The sequence below is a fragment of the Octodon degus genome, unplaced genomic scaffold (genome assembly GCF_000260255.1).
Source record: "Octodon degus isolate 3935 unplaced genomic scaffold, OctDeg1.0 scaffold00134, whole genome shotgun sequence".
Taxonomy (NCBI): Eukaryota; Metazoa; Chordata; class Mammalia; order Rodentia; family Octodontidae; genus Octodon; species Octodon degus.
The window spans coordinates 7,835,725-7,841,823 of record NW_004524710.1 but is presented as its reverse complement, the minus strand read 5'-3'; positions in this window follow the sequence as shown (position 1 = coordinate 7,841,823).

Sequence of the window (6,099 nt, the reverse complement as noted above, 5' to 3'; positions counted from 1 at the left end):
ACTTGTGATCCTATTTACAAACACCATTAGAACAAATCATTCTATTCATTAAGAGAATGCAACTATATATCTATCCTAACCACTTTGAATACATAGATACAAAATGGACATTCATCGGTATACCCCATATTGCCCTTTTTTAAAAAAAAAAAAACAACAACAAACATTTACTTGAGAGACAGTATGACAATAATTGGTATGTCATGACAAGCAGTACGTATTTAGAAGACCAGAATGGCAGGCATTCCAAACATGACCCTACCATTACACATTGATATCTTTAGTGCAGGTGCTTAGTTCATAGTTATCAGCATATATTGTTAGGGGAATCCTACTAATTAACTTCTGGTTTCAAAACATGTGGCAGATAAGCAGGATCCTTGCTTTGTTCATCTTGTGGGTATAAATGTATGGCTTTGCCCCTCTCATGTTTCCTAGCTTTTCTCCTTGATCTCTCCTCATTGTCCAGCCCCGAAGTTCCCACTTTCCTTTTAATTATGTTATACCTTTCTATTTGTATTTCTTCTTTTGAGTTCTTATACTAGGGAGGCTATATGATATTTACACATGTGGGTCTCATTTAACAGACCTTTGATTTCAATGAACTAAGAGTAACTAGCTGTACATATACATCTTAGCTGTAATCTCTTTTTCTTTCCCCTTTTCCCTATTACAGTTTCTCTTTCCTTGGAGCAGTTTTTAATTTACAGTATCTATTGTACATTTTGGGTCCTATTTCCTTGTTCAGCTTCTCACTGTAAGGAGACTGTACAATGTTTACACATATGAGTTTGATTTGTTTCACTTAGGAGTACAGTCTTGAGTTTCATACATTTACCTATAAAAATCTCCATTTTAACCATCTTTATGGCTCTATAGTACTCTGTTTTATATTTAAAAAAATCTCACATCTTTTATATTCATTCCTCAGTTGATGAATATTTGGTTTGTTTCTAAAATTTAGTTATTATAAATCGCACTGATAAAAACAAGTGTGCACATATATCACTGTGGTATAATGTTTTTAATTCTTCCAGTAATATACTCTGAATGGGAATAACTGGGTTGAATGAGACATCTAATCCTAATTTCTTTTTTAGGAATCTGCACACTGACTTCCACATTAGTTGCAGCAGTCTAGGCTTATACCAACAGTAGAGAAGGGTTCTCTTTCCTGGACTGCCCTTCTAGCATGTGTTATCGGTTGATTTCTTGATGATAACCATTGTTTTGAGAGTGTTTTTAATTTGCCTTACTTGAATGACCAGTGGTGTTGAATTTTATTTATTTTATTTTTAATTTTTTCCTGTATTTTAGGGAACGGTCTACAGGGTGTTCCAAGTGTCACTACTAGATTGGACTTGTAGTGATTCTCCTGTTTACAGCCTCCCAAGAGCTGGGCTTACAGGCACACTACCACAACCAGTGTCAATCACCTTCTCAGTGCTTCCCGGGATCGGGGCCTACATGGCACATCTGGGGATTTAACCCCAGTCCCAAGTGCCTGCTTGCAGGTGCTTTAATCTGATGAGCAATTTGGCTGGCCCTGATGTTGAATTTTAAAAGTATAGTTATTGTCCATTTGCATTTACTCATCTAAGAAGTGCATATTCATCGCAGATGCTTATTTTTGAATTGGGGCTTTGAATCTGGTGTGTCTGATTTTTTCCAATTCTTTATGTATTCTAAATATAAGTCCTTTGGGTGAAGGACAACTGCCTATAACTTTTTCCAATTCTGTAAGCTGTCTTTTCACTCTGTTGGAGATTTCTTTTGTTGTACAAATAATTTTTAGTAAGGTGAGATCCCATTTGTTGATTTTTTTGGGTAGTATTTCCCCTGTGGTGTGGGTTTGTTCATGAGGTCTCTACTTGTACTTATGTTTTCAAAATTTCTACCTATTTTCTCTTCCAGTAGATTTAATACTTCTGTTTTAGTATTTGCAAACTTCATCCATTTTGAATTTAGTTTATTGCATGGTGATAAAAATGAGTCTAATTTTAATGTTCAACCAGTTTTTCCAGCACCATTTATTAAAGAGGCTATCTTTCTTCCAGTGAATATATTTGACCCCTTTGTTGAAGACGAAGTGAGTGTTTGGAATTGAATCTGCATCTTGTATTCTGTTCCAATGATCCTTAGGTCTCTCTCTCTCTCTCTCTCTCTCTCTCTCTCTCTCTCTCTCTCTCTCTCCCTCTCTCTCTCTCTCTCTCCCTCGCCTTCTTTCTTTCTTTCTTTCTTTCTTTCTTTCTTTCTTTCTTTCTTTCTTTCTTTCTTCTTTCTCTCTCTTACTTTCCTTTCTTCCTTCTCATTCTTTCTTGTAATATCATATTGATTTTTTTTATCACAGTAATTTTGCAGTATAATTTCAAGTCAGAGATTGCTATCCCTCCTGACTTGTCTTTTTTGACCAGAATTGATTTTGCTATTCTAGGTCACTTTGGATTGCAAATAAATTTTAGGAGTGTTTTGTCTAATTCTGTGAGGTATTCTAAGGATATTTTGTTCAGGATTTCATTAAATATGCACAATTTTGGGACATTTTCACAATGGTGGTTTTTTTTTCTATCCAGGAGAAAGGGATACCTTTTTACATTCTGATATACTCTTGCATCTCCTTTTTCAGAATACTGTGATTTATAGCTCCTAGATGTTTTATTTCCTTTATTAGATTGATTCTTAAGTATTTCTTTTTGGGGGTGTTATTGTAAAGGGTGCAGCTTCCCTAATATTTCTCTCTGTGAATTTATTGCTTGTGCAAAGGAATACTATTACTTTTTGAGCATTGACTTTTTATCCACTTACACTGCTGAATTTTGTTATTTTTATTATTTTAATGAGAATTGAACTCAGGAGCTTTCACTTGTCTGGCAGGCACTTGTACCACAGAACCAATTTCCTTGGTTCTGAAATTGTTTATAAAGTAGCAGTTTTTTGGTGGAGTTTTTGGAGTCTTCATGTGGAGCATCATGTCATCTGCAACTTATAATCATTAAACTTTTTCTTTTCCTATTCTTGTTCCTGTTATTTCTTTCTATTGTATGGATAATACTTCCAGAAATGTCCTGAGGAAATAAATTATAAATATAAGAGCAGAAGTGAATGAAATAAAGAAAATAATACAAAAATATCAATGAATTAGAATGTTGATTCTTTATAAGAACAGATAAAATTGATGAACCATTAACAAACCTTATCAAAAAAGGAAAGAAATAACACAAATTGAAAAAATTAGAAAGAAAAGTGAGAAATCACAATGGATCCTACAGAAATTTAGAAGATCATTAATGTATACTTTGAATTAGTTATTCAGAGGTCAAGATGCAGACATGATATCTTGTCTAAACAATATTAGTACAAACCTTTCTTCTCAATGAACTAACAATATGGAATATATTAATTATTATAACTGTCTACTGACCTGTTTTGAAACTTTATCACAGCTATTTTATTTTTTCTCATTAAAATGATTAAACAATACATACTATGAAAATATATATTCCAATAAGGAAAGCACAGAAGAAATGGACAGATTCCTAGACATAATCAAATTGCCAAAACTAAATCTAGAAGTTGTAACGATTCTAAGCTGATATCAGCCAATACATTGAAAAATGTAATGAAAACCTTACTAATAAAGAAAACCTCAGGGCTAGATGTATTCACTATTAAATTCTGTAAGAAATTTAGAGAAGAACCAATACCACTAATGCTGTAACTATTTAGGGAAATGAAAAGGAAGCAATGCTTTCAAAGTCATTCCTGGAAGCAAGTGTTAGCACCCAACCAGAGAAGAACCCAACCAAAAAGAAAACTACAGGCCAATCTCCCTGATGAATGTAGATACAAAAAAATCCTCAATAAGACAACTGCAAGCAGAATGCAATAAACCATCAGGAAAATACTAGACCATGACCGAATGGGATTCGTCCCAGGGATGCAGGGATGGTTTAGCATGTGTAAACTAATACATGTAATATACCATATTAACAGAACCAAAGACAAAAAATCACCGTATCATTTCAGTAGATGCAGGAAAAGCATTTGACGAAGTCCAACAGACATTCATGATAAAAACGCTACAGAAAATTGAAATAGATGGTCTTTATCGCAATGTTATAAAAGAAATCTATGGTAAACCAACAGCTACCATCATATTAAATGGTCAAAAATTATAAGCTGTCACTTTTCATTAAGGAGGAAGATAAAAATTCCTGCTATCACCACTCCTGCTCATTGTTTCTTTACATTGAACAATGTAGAAACAACTTGATTAATTCGTCTTTTGTTTGCAAGTTTAATACACACATTTTTAGACAAAGGAAATTTATTTAAACCATCAAGTACAATTTTTTTTCTACTACATTTTTATTAAAAATTAAGCTATGCATAAAATATTCCCCAGGGGAAGATATTTTTAGTAGGATACTAAATGGACTAATGCTATGAAAAAGTTACTCATTAAAGAACTGACAAGACCAAGTCCTAGCCCAGGCCCGGTGAGTGTGTGGGAGAGCTTCCTGCTACCCTGCGTCTGCGGGACCTACTGGTCCCAGTCCAAGTGCAGCGTGGGTTAGACCCTCTTCCACCCCACTGGGAAGCCCCCCACCACTACACAGCACCTTCCCTACCCTGTGCACTGAGTAGGAATTTCTGCCACGTTCTGGGAACCCCCAGACCCAGTCCTAGCCCAGGCCCGGTGAATGTGTGGGAGGGCTTCTGGCTACCATGCACCAGCGGGACCTACTGGTCCCAGCTCAGGCACAGAGTGAGTGACATCCTTTTTCACACTTTTGGGATGCGACCCATCATTCCGTAGTTTCCCCCCAATACACCCAGCAAACAGAGTAGAAATTTCTGTCATGCTCTGGGAACCCTCAGATCCAGTCCTAGTCCAGGACCGGTGAGTGTGTGCAAGAGCTACCTCTCCCCCCTACTCCACCTTGTCCCCTCCAGGCTCAGCTCAGGCCTGGCATACAGGTCTGGGTGAAACCCTTCAGCTGCAATCCCTGCAGAGAGTGCAGGGGAAAAAACCACCCAGCTAGTCCAGGAAAAGAACATCTTGTCAGAGGGGCTCAACAGGTTCAGCCCCAAGGGCAGCAGCAGAAAGGAGCTGAGCACAGCAGCCAGATCCAAGCCACACACAACTGGATAAATCCAAACTTTGCAGATCTGCACCTGAACTTCAGTAGGTGCTAAGACTATAACTGCAACAAGGATATATAAAAAAGGTCAGAAGACAGTGCTACACAAAATGACGAGAAGGAGTAAAATGCATTCTCATAACCCAAGCCCACCCACAACAAGTGCAGAAGACACTAACACAGAAAAAAGAATTCTCAGAACTCATAGAATCTGAAGAAAAGAAGCAACTACAGAAATATAGGGAGGAAACCCAATCTGAAAAAAACACTGCAGTAAAAGAATTTATAACTGTTTCTAAAGAATACATTGATAAAGACAATAGAGGATATTAGAAAAATGGCATATTCCTTGAATGAGCAACACAGGAAAGAAATAGATCACATGAAGCAGAGTCAAAGAGATATAGAGGAAATTAAAATCTCAATCACAAGCTTCCCAAACCGTTTAAGTGAAAGTGAAGAAAGTTTCAGATACTGAAGACACAGGTTTAGCTAGTGACAAGATAAGAAAGGATATCTAAAAACAACTAGGATGAAAGAAAAAATAATCTGTCACCTGCAAGATGATGCAAAGATGAACAATGTGAGAATAATAGGCATCAGTGAGAAAGAAGGAATCAATGCAAATGACATTAAAAAAGTATGGGCAGAAGTAATAGCAGAACATTTCTCAAATATGAGGAAACAATCTGACATTCAGGTAACCGAAGCATACAGAATGCCAAGTAACCTCAACCCAATGAAAAACACACCGAGACATATAATAGTCAGATGCCAGAAATTCAGCACAAGAATAATATACTGAAAGCTGCTAGAGAAAAGAAGCAGATCACATTGAAGGAAAACCCATCAGAGTTACGGGCGACTTCTCTTTACAAACCATGAAGGCAAGAGGAGCATGCAGCAGAGTACTTCAAGTTCTCTATGAAAACAAATTCCAGCCCAGACTACTATA